Source organism: Dendrobates tinctorius, unplaced genomic scaffold, assembly GCF_039654945.1.
Source record: "Dendrobates tinctorius isolate UK_male_01 unplaced genomic scaffold, ASM3965494v1 ptg000020l, whole genome shotgun sequence".
Classification (NCBI taxonomy): Eukaryota; Metazoa; Chordata; class Amphibia; order Anura; family Dendrobatidae; genus Dendrobates; species Dendrobates tinctorius.
In genome coordinates, this window is record NW_027361688.1 from 12,442,226 (window position 1) to 12,458,419 (window position 16,194).

The 16,194-nt window shown below is 45.5% G+C and overlaps 1 protein-coding gene across 2 annotated transcripts in view; it reads left to right on the forward strand.

Moving 5' to 3' along the window:
* Window positions 1-7,673: 7,673 nt before the first annotated feature.
* The window catches only part of SHISAL1 (shisa like 1), a 121,110-nt gene continuing 112,589 nt past the window's right edge, over window positions 7,674-16,194 (forward strand). Inside the window, exon 1 of one of the 2 annotated variants that reach the window (XM_073567685.1) lies at window positions 7,674-7,938. The gene's annotated coding sequence lies outside the window, so the exon portion shown is untranslated. The remainder of the gene's footprint in view (window positions 7,939-16,194) is intronic. The other variant, XM_073567686.1, reaches the window with a different exon arrangement.

Genomic DNA, 16,194 nt, shown 5'->3' on the forward strand with positions numbered 1-16,194 from the left:
AATTGCTGACAAGTTTCAACAGATATGTCAGTTTCCGAACTGCTTGGGCGCTGTGGACGGGAAACATATCCGCATTGTAAAGCCAGCAGGATCGGGATCGGAATATTTCAATTACAAGAAATATTTTTCCATTGTCCTCATGGCCATCGCTGACGCGGAATACAAATTTATTGCTGTGGATATTGGGGCCTATGGCCGCTCCAATGACTTTCAAGTTTTCAAACTGTCTGCCATGGGGCGTAAACTGTATGGAAACACCTTCCAGTTCCCACCACCTAGACCGCTGCCGCAAACATCTGGCCCACCTATGCCATTTGTCTGTGTAGGGGATGAAGCCTTCCAGCTGTCAGAACACCTTTTGAAACCGTACTCTAGCAGAGGATTGACCAAAACGCATTTTTAATTACCGCCTCACAAGAGCAAGAAGAATGGTTGAATGTACCTTTGGTATTCTGACAGCCAAATGGCGGGTCCTATTGACTGCGATCAACCTCAAGACAGAAACTGTGGACGAGGTGATCAAAGCGTGCGTGGTACTCTACAATTTTGTTATATGCAAGGAACCCATTTCCATTGAGGACACCTCTGAAGAAACCACCTTGCAAGATTACCAGAACCTTACCAATAGAAGTTCTGTGACGGTTTCAGTAATGAGGGACAATTTTGCACTATACTTTATGTCACCTCAAGGCAGAGTACACTGGCAGGATGACAGAGTGTGAAAGATTTGTGCCCTAACCAAACTTGTGTACCTTCTGTACCAACAGTATATACCTTTGCCAACCAAAGTTGGCTATGTTGTTGTGGTTGAACTATTTTTAGCTTTAGGCCACAGGTGTGTACCTGGTTGTGTTTTATGCAAAGTATTTCACCTTTTAACAAAAGTTGTGTACATTGTTAGGAAATCACCAACAATAAACACAACTTTTTATAAAAGGTGAAATACTTTGCTTAAAACACAACCAGGAACACAACTGTGGCAAAAAGCTAAAATGTTGTTACCGTTTTCCCACAGTTATATACCTGGTTTTGAATACCTTTTTACCTTTTAAATACCCTGTATTTAACCTTTTGGTATACCATATTTCGCCACAGAAATAAATCACAGACAACCATTTTAAAACAATAATTTAACTTTTATTGATAAAGTTATTTTGTAAAAAATTTTTTTTCAATAAAATGTTTGGAAATTTTATAAAACTTTAAGAATAAATCTTTGAAACAACATTGGTCATTTTTATTGAACACAATTATAAGTTTGTGTAGTGTGGGGTGGAAATACTGCTGGAGGGGCTGCGGGACACTTCGACATTGGGAGTGTGGAGAGAGGACTGGGATCGTGGTGGGGAAGGAACAGTTAGAGGTGAAGGGGTGGAAAAAAATAGAGAATGGGTGGAGATGTGGGAGGCAGAAGAGGTGGTGGGCGGTGGAGTGGAGGGTTGGGCAGGGACTGTAGGAGCAGATGATGTGGATGGGGAAGTAGTTTGGTACGGGGCAGGTTGCTGGAAGTGGGGAGGTTGCTGGTCCTGGGGAGGTTGCTGGTACTGGGGAGGTGGATGGTATGTAATAGGAGGGGGAGGATGGAAAGTGGCTGGAGGGGGTGCAGGTGGAGGAACTACAGTGGTGGGAGGTGGAGGTTGGGAGGTAACTTGCTGGAGAGCAGCGTGGCATGAATGCATTACATGCATCTGCTGGGTAGGAGATAGTGTTGCCATGCGCTCCACAACAGACCTGAAAAAGGTGTGGTTTGGCGAAGATCTTGCTTCTGAATGCATGGTTTGCAGAAGTGTCTTCACCTCCAGAATGCCGGAGTTGATCTGCTGAAAGTCTGCGGAGATTTGCTCTGACATGACTTTTAGACAGTTCTGGAAAGATGCATTCAGATGCAAGAACTGTGGCGCATAAGTCTTTTCCTGACCCCTCTGCCGCTGCCGCCCAGTACCCGCAGGTGTACTAGAGGTGGCAGGGGCAGAAGGGTGGGGTAAAGGGAAAGCGATCTCCTCAACAGCAGCTTCATGTAATGTAGGCGGCCACGATGCTCCTGTGCTGGTGGATGGGACAGATGGGTCGAATGTGAGGGAAGGCTGGGAAGGTGCAGATGTACCGGGGCGGTCGAAGTGTCCCTCGGTGCCGGTCTCCTCAGGGATCGCTTCAGAAGGATCCAACCGTGCAGGCTCCCGAGTGCTGCTCACCGTGCTGTGGAACTAAGAGAAAAAAATACAATTAATATAGTGACATGGTATGGCCCTGGCTGGAAAAAAAATTAGACATGTAAAGATTTTTTTTGACATGTGGTGTGTAATATTTACCTTCTGGTGACCATTGTTTCCCGGAGGAACGACAGGGCTCGTGCGTACTTGTACTTGCTCCTGCGTCCTCCAGATCCACTCGGGGCCCACATCTCTTTATTGAACTCCTTCTTGAAACGATCCCTCACAGACCGCCACCGCTTCACAATTCTCTCCCCTGAAACGAGAAAGGAGTGGTTAGTATACAACATCAGTGTTTCCCAAACTCCAGTCCTCATGGTCCCCAGGGGTCATGTTTTCAGGATTCCCACAGTGTTCCTCTAAAGGAAATCCTGAACACATGATCCGTGGGGACCACGAGGACTGGAGTTCGGGAAACACTGGTTTACATCAAGCAACCGGTACTGTATATACTTACGCTCTTTAATCTGGGCCCGAGCTTCGAGGTCCTCCCAGCGGTCCACAAGGAGCGAACAGATTTCCTCCCAGAGTCGTCGGGTAACGATCAGGTCAGCGTGGCGGCGGTCAGCCATATTCCAGAGCGGCTCCCTTTCTCTGACGAGATCAATGAGGTGGTCGACATCAATCCCTCCATCCTCACCGTCAGAGTCGGGAGCACGCTGTGAAGGCTGTTAAAGAAAAAGAGAAAAATAGTAAAATTAGTCACCACACTTTAAGACATGAAATAAAAAGTGTAAAAAAATTAAACTAAAATATTATACTTACACGCTGGTGACCGCCGCATTGCTGTCGCCGACGACCCTGGGAGGCACTGCGAGGACCTCTTGGCCGAGCACCAGATTGGGAAGACTAGAGAAGAAAAGAAAAAAAATTATGTGGTTGGATATAGGCATATGTGTTTGCTGTGTGATATCTGCGCTACATTGTTTTCTATGTGTTGTGTGTGTAGTGTGATGTTGTGTTTCTGCGTTTGATGCAGGAAACTTACCAATTGTGAGCCCACTCCAGGTGTCTGTCCACCCCTTCCTTCTTCTTCTGGGAGCTCCTCTTCAGCTTATGATTCCTGTTTTGAAATAAAAGCCAATGAATAGACATATATTACAGAGATGATGGATATTGGAAATAAAAACGTACTGTCAAACACTGACGATGCGAGGGAGGGCTCCCAGAAGAAGATGTGGTGTCCTCCTGCTGGCCAGACTCCACTCCGGTTTGTGGTGCTGCTGATGGTGCTGCCGTTGCTGCCGGTGCTGCTGCTGCATCATCTCTAGGGCGTATTCTGCTGGTGAATAAAGAGAAACAAAGGGCCAATGAATATCTTGATATTCCATGGCCCTAGTTTTGAGGAATGGGGGATGTCATAATTACTGTCTGTCATCTGCTGGTGGACTCCCCTCCGCCTGGTCACCATGCTCCATTTGGGGTGGTGCAGTTGTCGTCTCCTGCCATCTTCTGCATCGGTCTCCTCTCTTTTTAGGTGGCATTTTGACTGTGGCTCAGGGTCCCACTGTCATGGGTTTATATATGTTTGTTGTGGGAAGGGCTACTGAGCCGGATCCGGCGCATTGTGGCGCTCATAGACTTTCATTGTGTGAAAAAGCCGGAAGCGCCGGATCCGGGGGTCCGGCTTTTTCGCCGGAGACAAAAAACGTTACAGTTGCTGTTTTTTCCAGACACCGGATTGCGACACATTGCCAGATCCGGCGAAAACCGGACGAAACGCATGACAATCCGGCGCGATCCGGCGCTAATGTAAGTCAATGGGGAAAAACCGGATCAGACATTGCATTTCGACGGATCGCGCCTGAAGGCGAAAAACTGATGTGTGAAAGAGGCCCAAGATCAACCAAACTCTGGACTATAAGAAGATTTGTGGGAACTTTTTCTAATTGATTGATTAAGAGGGATATGGTCCTGTAGATAAATGCTGAATTTCTAGAAAATGCATTAATGCTTTAATGTTACTCAAGAAATGTCATGCCAAGCAGCCACTTCCTTCCATTTCGAACTCTTCTAGTAGGGGCCATAAAAGGAGAGGTCGATACTCACCAGTCCCAGCTCCAACCCAACATTGATCTTGCTTCTTCCCAATAGTTGTCTCCACCTTTGCTAGCCTGCACCAGGTTACTGTAATATCAAAGTACCATTGATGTCATCATCCAAGGCCTTTTCAGGTCGTCTCCAGGAAGCTTGTATGCCTGAGTATTTAGGAAGCATTGTTGCTAACTACCACGTGTTTTACAGGAGTGTGCTTCATCATCCACTTCTCCCAGCTCCAGCCAGGTGTTTCATCATCTCTTCAGCAAACTCATGTGTGTTATAAAGCAATCTACTTCCCAGCTCAGCCCTGTGAATCCTGATATTACCTGTACATCAATTATTCCTGTGTGTAACCGCATCACTGCAAGCAAGTTACCATTTTGCCTATACTTTTTCTGTCCCCTGTCCTGGCACTATTGCACGCTCAACTCTGCTGCTACAGGTTCCTGATAACAATCTCATTTAGTCAATCAATACTGTTGCTGTTCTCAGCCCCGTATCTGCAAGCAAGGTATTTGATTATTATTTGTTGCTGCTATTTTTTATGATGTTTATTCTCACAGGTCTTCCGTTTCCGTATGTATCTGCATTTCTGGGAGCAAGCTATCAGGTTGCCTTTACATCTATTTTTCCTACGTGTAACCAAATCACTGCAAGCAAGTTACCACATTCCCTATACATCTATTTTTCATGTGTGTAACCATATCACTGCAAGCAAGTTACCAGATTGCTGATACTTCTTCTGTTCCCATGTGTATCCTCACGCCAGGTTTCGCATCATCATCTTCTTGCCTGTCTGCCATCCTGCTGTCCTCGTCATCGTTGATGCACATGCCATCTAGCAAGTCCTGCTCCGTTTCAATATTGTCTTCGGTTCATGCTGCTCACCCCAACCTATGGATTTGAGAATTCATTTCAACACGTGAGCCCATAAAACCAGTTCTAGGTTTGATCTGCCGTGAAGCTAAATGTGACGTCTAAAGGTGTCGACATCCCAACACACTACCCTTTTAAAATGTGGCAAACCCAATCACAAATGACCCCCTTTTTCATAACACCACCAGTACTATGATCTACCTTTATGATATACATTGCCTTTACACTACTTTTTGGAAATACTCCCAAGTGTTTGGTGGACCTCGACCATTCTTGACCTGAAGATCTCTTGTCTCCATCAGATCTTTAACCTATTATTTCCTTAATCCTAAGATTTCCTGTGCTCATCTACTATTCCAGGAAATCACAGTGCTCTGCGTTCAACTAAATCCCTTGTGGAATTCTCCAGCGAGTGTCACCACCGCGCCGAGAGCTGGGAATCCCACTGCAGGAAGTCACGGAGCGTGGGACTAGTTATTCGCTCACTATTACCCGTGGTGACACATTGCTATCACTGCGTATTAGGCCGGGATGTTAAACTTGGCGAACATCTGACAGATCTTATTTATCAGGCCAGAAGAAACGTATGGGAATGAAGGGCTGCGCGCTGACTGCCTGGTCGTGATTCACTGCTAGGAAGGAACCAGCCTCCATACATGTGGCTTGTATCACATTTCAAAACAATGTTTCGGTCCCGAGCAGGGCGCCGCTATGTGTTTTTCAAAGGGCTGGAACCCACATGAAGTGGATCTATCATCTTGCGGTTTTCTTTATAGGTCCAGAATCTCATGTTGATTCATTTCACGATTTATTTTTTAGGGGTCAGGGCTGTTTTCTGCTACAGAGCTCTAAATCCTCTGATTTCTTGCCTCTCAGAGTTAAATTACATAACTTTTGATACCTGCAGCCACCACCAGGGGGAGTTTAGGAGATCTGTGCAGATTTACTATTGGTGCTAATAGAAGCTGTATTCGTCCATCTGCAGTGAGCTCCCCCTAGTGGTGGCTGTGGACAGTGTGAAATGTGTTATCTAAATCAGTGTAAATAGAAGATTCGGCACTGTGTAATTAAAACAAGAAACATGTCTATTATCTATATATTATCTATCTATTATCTATCTATCTATTAACTATCTATCTATTATCTATCTATCTATTAACTATCTATCTATCTATTATCTATCTATGTATTATCTATCTATCTGTTATCTATCTGTTATCTATCTTTCTATCTATGTATTATCTATCTATTATCTAGCTATCTTCTATCTTTTTTCTATCTATCTATTATCATTCTATCTATCTATCTATCTATTATGTATTATCTATCTATTATCGATTATCTATCATTGTTCTATTATCTATTATCATCTATCATCTTCTATTATCTATTATCTATCTATCATATATTTATTATCTATGTTTTTTCTATCTATTTACTATCTAGCTATTATATTCTATTATTTGTTATCGATGTATCTATCTATCATCTATCTGTTATCGATCGGTTATCTGTCCTTCCATCCACCCACCCTCACCACTCTCATCTTCCAGCACTCCTCCATACACCCTCTAGCTGTAGGTGGGCACTCTCCTGCCTCGCAGGCACAGGGGCAGCACATTGCCTCCAATTAGACACCTGAGAATGTGACACAGGAACATTGTGACACCTGAAATGATGAAACCAATGTGAGCAGTGCCCCGCGCGCCCCTCTCCACCCCCCGTGCGTGGATCCGGGTGGGTGACACGGGTGGGGGGAGTGGATCTGGCAGCTGAAGAGACTCAGTAATTGCCCAGATCCCTCACATCAGAGCTGTCCCTGGCAGAGGAGCTCCGCCACCATCTGACCTCTCAGCTCCTGGATGGAAGCCAGAGAAGCCGGGAGGGGAGAGAGAGGGAGACCGTGAGCGCACGGAGGGGACAGTCATCCTGAGAGACAGCGCTGCCCGGAAAAGTACAAGGGAGAAACCCTGCGCCTCGGAGCGGACCCTGCGCCTCGGAGCGGACCCTGCGCCTCGGAGCGGACCCTGCGCCTCGGAGCGGACCCTGCGCCTCGGAGCGGACCCTGCGCCTCGGAGCGGACCCTGCGCCTCGGAGCTGACCCTGCGCCTCGGAGCTGACCCTGCGCCTCGGAGCTGTCCCTGCGCCTCGGAGCTGACCCTGCGCCTCGGAGCGGACCCTGCGCCTCGGAGCGGACCCTGCGCCTCGGAGCTGTCCCTGCGCCTCGGAGCTGACCCTGCGCCTCGGAGCGGACCCTGCGCCTCGGAGCGGACCCTGCGCCTCGGAGCGGACCCTGCGCCTCGGAGCGGACCCTGCGCCTCGGAGCTGTCCCTGCGCCTCGGAGCGGACCCTGCGCCTCGGAGCTGTCCCTGCGCCTCGGAGCGGACCCTGCGCCTCGGAGCGGACCCTGCGCCTCGGAGCTGTCCCTGCGCCTCGGAGCGGACCCTGCGCCTCGGAGCGGACCCTGCGCCTCGGAGCGGACCCTGCGCCTCGGAGCGGACCCTGCGCCTCGGAGCTGACCCTGCGCCTCGGAGCGGACCCTGCGCCTCGGAGCTGACCCTGCGCCTCGGAGCTGACCCTGCGCCTCGGAGCGGACCCTGCGCCTTGTTCTCACTCCTGCGCTCTTTGGATGCGGCTTTGTGGAATGATTGCGCCTCCAGCTCTGGACAAGACCCTCATCGTGAGGGTGTAAGCCCCCAGGTCTCGTCTGTGCTGAGTTCCCACTTTCCCCCGTGGAGTGCAGGCTTGGGGTGAGGAGGATGCATCTGAACATCGAGTCAGGGCTTGGAAGAGAAATCCCCTCAGCTCAAAGGTAAGTTCTGGCTGCAGATCATGGAGCCCTGGGCTGTGAGGGGCCACTTTCTGGCCTCTGTGCTGACCCCACACTGGGGCGCCCCCTCTTTACCCTGCTGGGATCCCCTATATATCCTTCTCTGTGCCCTGCATCTTCCATGCTCACCACACACAGATCTATTAACCCTGTCCCCTACACCCTGCTGTGAAGTGTTACCACCTGAGGTCCATCCTTCATTCTCATCCTGATGGGCTTCTTTCTGGACACTTATACCTGCGACACATCGTGACGACCCCATATACCTTCTGTGCATCGATCTGACCCTCTGCACCTGTTGATTAGTTTCTGTGATCACTTCCATGTTCTGTGCATCTTTACAATCCCATGTACCTGCTGGGCGGCTTCCAGAGCAGTTATCCATTTTCATTGTTTCTCATGTGCAGCGTACACCTGCTATGCACATCATTGTGATCACATGTACCTGCTGTGCACCTTTTAACCATATAAACCTGCTGCAAATCTCCCATAGTTACCTATATAAACTGTGCATCCTATGCGTAATATACCTGCTGTGCATCTACATTACCGGTGCATCATGTGCAGCCTACACCTGCTGTGCATCTAATGATAACCTTCAGTTGTTGATTAGTTTTGAGGTCACTTATAGCTTTTCTGCATTTTTATATTCACATATTCCTGCTATGCATCTTTGTGATCAAATATACCTTTGTTGCAACCTTAGTGTCACCTACACCTGCTCTGCATATCTTCCACTATCACATATACCTCCCGCATATCTTCCACTATCACATATACCTCCTGCATATCTTCCACTATCACATATACCTCCCGCATATCTTCCACTATCACATATACCTCCTGCATATCTTCCACTATCACATATACCTCCTGCATATCTTCCACTATCACATATACCTCCTGCTTATCTTCCACTATCACATATACCTCCTGCATATCTTCCACGATCACATATACCTCCTGCATATCTTCCACTATCACATATACCTCCTGCATATCTTCCACTATCACATATACCTGCTGTGCATCTTCCGCTATCACATATACCTCCTGCTTATCTTCCACTATCACATATACCTCCTGCATATCTCCCACTATCACATATACCTCCTGCATATCTCCCACTATCACATATACCTCCTGCATATCTCCCACTATCACATATACCTCCTGCATATTTTCCACGATCACATATACCTCCTGCATATCTTCCACGATCACATATACCTCCTGCATATCTTCCACTATCACATATACCTCCTGCATATCTTCCACGATCACATATACCTCCTGCATATCTTCCACGATCACATATACCTCCTGCATATCTTCCACGATCACATATACCTCCTGCATATCTTCCACGATCACATATACCTCCTGCATATCTTCCACGATCACATATACCTCCTGCATATCTTCCACGATCACATATACCTCCTGCATATCTCCCACTATCACATATACCTCCTGCATATCTTCCACTATCACATATACCTCCTGCATATCTTCCACTATCACATATACCTGCTGTGCATCTTCCACGGGTACCTAAACCTCCTGTAAGTCCGTCATGGTTCCCTGTACCCTTTCGTACATCTCCTTGGTACCTTGGAGCACACTTGATCATGGAGTTTCCTGCTTCCTATACTCGCTTTGTTCCTCCAGGATCCTCTCCCTCCTACTGTTTCATTGTTAGCAGATGTTGCACTCTGTATTTACTTTAGGAAGTGGATCGCTTTGTGAGTTTCTGATACATTGTTCCCATCTAAACAAGGGACGGAATGATACTGTTGATATAAACATAAGAAGCTCTTGTATGACCAAGCTGTATGGCTGTAATGGAAGCTCCACGTGTCTCTAGGAGGGGGTATAGCTGAGGGCTGAGGGGGCATGTGCCCAATGTGCTTTATGCCAAGGAGGCGCCAACGTGCCACTTTGGCTCGGCCGGGACATCTAGGGCAGCAGACCCCAAGATCTAACTCTGCAGACAGGTGCAGTAATTCTGAAGGTCTTGATGGTGGACAACTAGGTTCTGGCCAGGTATAGGCTCTTGGGTAAGAGCGCTCAATGTAGAGACCCCCCAGGACCCCAGTAAACATCACATGGGCCAATAACGTCCTATAATTTGCACTATTTTTGGAGCGCTCCCTCCATTTTTTTTTTGTTTCTTCGGATGAGGACAGTCGGATCTGTTTCAGATGTGATGACAAATTGCCCCTATTATCTCTCATTTTACAAGGAGCCGCTACCGTCTGTAATAACCTCAGCAAGTTTTCAGCTTTTTGGCAGGTGGTGTACCTGCCCGGGACCATGTAACGGAGGGGGGGGGGGGGGGAAGCCTGTGTGCTTGTGGACCCTTGTTCTTATTTTCTGCAAATTGTCACAACTTTTAACCCAGTATGTTCAGTGTATCATAGTTAATATGCTGAAGGGCGCACCCTGCTGGCCATTCCCATTTATTGTTTTTAAAGCATATGTTTCATATTAGAGAATACTGCTTTTAGGGAAGAAAAATTGTTCTTTCTAGTAAAAAAAAAAAAAAACACATTTCAGCAGAAATTATATCAAAAGAAATATACTTTTATACAGTGAATACTTTAGACAGCCATGTCGTGCTGACACTTGTTACATAACAGCCAGAAATCAACAAAACAGCTAATAACCGGAATAAATGATATACAGGTATGTTAATATAGATTATCAATCTACATAAAATGTTGAGTTACATGTATTATTTTCCAGAGCTGCACTCACTATTCTGCTGGTGCAGTCACTGTGTACATACATTAAATTACTGATCCTGAGTTACATCCTGTATTATACTCCAGAGCTGCACTCACTATTCTGCTGGTGCAGTCACTGTGTACATACATTACATTACTGATCCTGAGTTACATCCTGTATTATACTCCAGAGCTGCACTCACTATTCTGCTGGTGCAGTCACTGTGTACATACATTACATTACTGATCCTGAGTTATATCCTGTATTATATCCCAGAGCTGCACTCACTATTCTGCTGGTGCAGTCACTGTATACATACATTACATTACTGATCCTGAGTTATATCCTGTATTATATCCCAGAGCTGCACTCACTATTCTGCTGGTGCAGTCACTGTGTACATACATTACATTACTGATCCTGAGTTACCTCCTGTATTATACTCCAGAGCTGCACTCACTATTCTGCTGGTGCTGTCACTGTGTACATACATTACATTACTGATCCTGAGTTATATCCTGTATTATACCCCAGAGCTGCACTCACTATTCTGCTGGTGCAGTCACTGTGTACATACATTACATTACTGATCCTGAGTTACCTCCTGTATTATACTCCAGAGCTGCATTCACTATTCTGCTGGTGCAGTCACTGTGTACATACATTACATTACTGATCCTGAGTTACCTCCTGTATTATACCCCAGAGCTACACTCACTATTCTGCTGGTGCAGTCACTGTGTACATACATTACATTACTGATCCTGAGTTACATCCTGTATTATACTCCAGAGCTGCACTCACTATTCTGCTGGTGCAGTCACTGTGTACATACATTACATTACTGATCCTGATTTACATCCTGTATTATACCCCAGAGCTGTACTCACTATTCTGCTGGTGCAGTCACTGTATATATACATTACATTACTGATCCTGAGTTACATCCTGTATTATACTCCAGAGCTGCACTCACTATTCTGCTGGTGCAGTCACTGTATACATATATTACATTACTGATCCTGAGTTACATCCTGTATTATACTCCAGAGCTGCACTCACTATTCTGCTGGTGCAGTCACTGTGTACATACATTACATTACTGATCCTGAGTTACATCCTGTATTATACTCCAGAGCTGCACTCACTATTCTGCTGGTGCAGTCACTGTGTACATACATTACATTACTGATCCTGAGTTACATCCTGTATTATACCCCAGAGCTGCACTCACTATTCTGCTGGTGCAGTCACTGTGCACATACATTACATTACTGATCCTGAGTTACATCCTGTATTATACTCCAGAGCTGCACTCACTATTCTGCTGGTGCAGTCACTGCGTACATACAGTACATTACTGATCCTGAGTTACATCCTGTATTATACTCCAGAGCTGCACTCACTATTCTGCTGGTGCAGTCACTGTGTACATACATTACTGATCCTGAGTTACATCCTGTATTATACTCCAGAGCTGCACTCACTATTCTGCTGGTGCTGTCACTGTGTACATACATTACATTACTGATCCTGAGTTACATCCTGTATTATACTCCAGAGCTGCACTCACTATTCTGCTGGTGCTGTCACTGTGTACATACATTACATTACTGATCCTGAGTTATATCCTGTATTATATCCCAGAGCTGCACTCACTATTCTGCTGGTGCAGTCACTGTGTACATACATTACATTACTGATCCTGAGTTACATCCTGTATAATATGCCAGAGCTGCACTCACTATTCTGCTGGTGCAGTCACTGTGTACATACAGTCATATGAAAAAGTTTGGGCACCCCTATTAATGTTAACCTTTTTTCTTTATAACAATTTTGGTTTTTGCAACAGCTATTTCAGTTTCATATATCTAATAACTGATGGACTCAGTTATATTTCTGGATTCAAATGAGGTTTATTGTACAGTGACACCATCTGCAGCAAGATGAGGCTGCCGGTCTTTGGAGGTGGTCTGTGGATTGTCCTTGACTGTTCTCACCATTCTTCTTCTCTGCCTTTCTGATATTTTTCTTGGCCTGCCACTTCTGGGCTTAACAAGAACTGTACCTGTGTTCTTCCATTTCCTTACTATGTTCCTCACAGTGGAAACTGACAGGTTAAATCTCTGAGACAACTTTTTGTATCCTTCCCCTGAAAAGCTATGTTGAATAATCTTTGTTTTCAGATCATTTGAGAGTTGTTTTGAGGAGCCCATGATGCCACTCTTCATAGGAGAATCAAATAGGAGAACTACTTGCACGTGGCCACCTTAAATACCTTTTCTCATGATTTGATACACCTGGCTATGAAGTTCAAAGCTCAATGAGGTTACAAAACCAATTTAGTGCTTCAGGAAGTCAATAAAAAGTAGTTAGGAGTGTTCAAATCAAGAAAATGATAAGGGTGCCCATACTTTTGCACCGGTCAAATTTTGTTTAAATGCAGATTGCACATTTTCTGTTAGTACAATAAACCTCATTTGAATCCAGAAATATAACTGAGTCCATCACTTATCAGATATATGAAACTGAAATAGCTGTTGCAAAAACCAAAATTGTTATGAAGAAAAAAGGTTAACATTAATAGGGGTGCCCAAACTTTTACATATGACTGTACATTACATTACTGATCCTGAGTTACATTCTGTATTATACCCCAGAGCTGCGCTCACTATTCTGTTGGTTGAGTGTAGGGGCACATTAAGAATAGGCGCAGTGGGGGCAGAGTACAATATGGATAGGAGCAGTGTGTTGCGACATTATGAAGGGGGCAGTATAGGTGGACATTACGGAGAGGAGAAGTGTGTGGGGGACATTACAGAAATGGGCAGTGTGGGAACATTGTGGAGAGGGGCAATATGGGGAAATATTATGGAGAGGGGTAGTGTGAGAGGGATATTTTCTGCAGGTAGCACAGTGAGGGGCAATTGTTGATTCAGGGGCACAGCATGGGAGATATTTTTATTCATGGGGCATAATAGTGATACTTTTATTTTTATGGGCACCTTGTCAGGAAGTGCAGTTAAAGGCTAAGAAGAGGGAAGTCTGGAGACTTGAGTTCTGGGTGAGGAATTTCATCATGGCATCTGTACTATGACAAAAGATACCTATAATGTACTTGGATGTAAATGTTTATTTGTGATACTGACAATGTCTCATCAGTACTGTGGTTCCTGTATGGTCCGAAGTCTGATGATCACTAGTGACAACAGCTTCCTGTATCTCCGTACAGATCTCCTGGGATTTGCAGGTTCTCGTGATGCCAGTGTATATGGGGCTGACCTAAAAATGCAATTGATCACTGTACTAAGCTTGGTGATATATTCATGTACTGACGGTGGTTCTGAAGCTGTATTCATGTACTGACGGTGGTTCTGCTGCTGTATTCATGTACTGACGGTGGTTCTGCTGCTGTATTCATGTACTGACGGTGGTTCTGCTGCTGTTTTCATGTACTGACGGTGGTTCTGGCGCTGTATTCATGTACTGACAGTGGTTCTGCTGCTGTTTTCATGTACTGACGGTGGTTCTGGCGCTGTATTCATGTACTGACGGTGGTTCTGAAGCTGTATTCATGTACTGACGGTGGTTCTGGCGCTGTATTCATGTACTGACAGTGGTTCTGAAGCTGTATTCATGTACTGACGGTGGTTTTGAAGCTGTATTCATGTACTGACAGTGGTTCTGAAGCTGTATTCATGTACTGACGGTGGTTTTGAAGCTGTATTCATGTACTGACGGTGGTTCTGAAGCTGTATTCATGTACTGACGGTGGTTCTGAAGCTGTATTCATGTACTGACTGTGGTTCTGAAGCTGTATTCATGTACTGACGGTGGTTCTGGCGCTGTATTCATGTACTGACAGTGGTTCTGAAGCTGTATTCATGTACTGACAGTGGTTCTGAAGCTGTATTCATGTACTGACGGTGGTTCTCAAGCTGTATTCATGTACTGACAGTGGTTCTGAAGCTGTATTCATGTACTGACAGTGGTTCTGAAGCTGTATTCATGTACTGACAGTGGTTCTGAAGCTGTATTCATGTACTGACGGTGGTTCTGGCGCCGTATTCATGTACCTACGGTGGTTCTGAAGCTGTATTCATGTACTGACGGTGGTTCTGGTGCTGTATTCATGTACTGACGGTGGTTCTGGTGCTGTATTCATGTACTGACGGTGGTTCTGAAGCTGTATTCATGTACTGACGGTGGTTCTGAAGCTGTATTCATGTACTGACAGTGGTTCTGAAGCTGTATTCATGTACTGACAGTGGTTATGGCTACTACCGGTAGTTCAGGTACTCTATTCAAGTAGTGATAGTGTTTCTGGTCCTGTACTCATGTCTTATCCGTGGTTTTGGCACTGCATTCCTGCACTGACGGTGGTACTGATGGTAGTTCTGGTGCTGCAGTCATGTACTAACAGTTGTTCTGGTGCTGTATTCATGTTATTCATGTACTGACGGTAGTTCTGATCATGCAGTAATCCATAACGCGCTTCATATTAAAAATTAAAAGTCCTCAAATCAAAGTCTTGAGAGTATGAGGTGCATTTGGTTGAGTTTCTGCTCCAAAAACTCAGTGAAAGTTTGGGTGTGTTCACACTGACTTTTGGGAGCAGAAACATTACAAATGTTTCTCAAATACTCAACATTTGGTTCTGATGATGTATTGCTGCACTGACAATGGTTCTGGTAATGTAAGTACCTCTTTACATTTTTTTTGCACTCCCTCGGATTGGTTTAGCATGACATTGTTGCCCTTAAACCAAAAAATCTTGTGCAAAAAATGTTCTGCCTATACATCACTGTCTTAGCTAGAATGTGCTGCCTTTGCGAGGGAAATAGATACAGGCCTATAGTTGTGAGTTGGATTCTTGCTGCAGTATGACTCTGAATACAAGTACAATAACTCCAAATAACCGGCTTTTCAGAGTGCGAGTCAGGGACTTTAACATGCTCCTCCCCTTAGAGAGCCCCTCCCCCGCAGAGCCTAAGAAGTCACATGACTCCCATATTGCACTAAACTTCCCTGCCTGGCTCTCTATTGGAGTCACCCTTTCTATTGACACAACTGTTTTCATGATTTTATTTTAATAAAATGAATGAGTAAGTCAGAAAAAAAAAATTCAATAATTTTTTGGGCAAATTTTGAGCCTGCGAGCACATTTTCTGCAAATCCTTTCCTGCACATTCCCATATGACAGTGCTCTGGTCCAGTTGGCTGGGGCAGCCTGGTCTTACTGGTGGTGACCCATGTGCCGCTGACCATGTGTGCGGAATTTATTGCCACCGCCAGCCTTGGCGCTAGATCCGGCAGATGCTGCCGCGGTATTAACAAGCTGATCGGGTAGGATTTGGCACCGTAAGACAATAAAATAAACAGCTAATGGCCTAACACTGCGAACCTACACAAATATTTTCCCCAGGATTCAGCCTACAACAGCTCGGTAAACACAAACAGCCCCTGACAAGCGCTGCGCACACTAATAACGCGCGCCCCGAGCCAAAT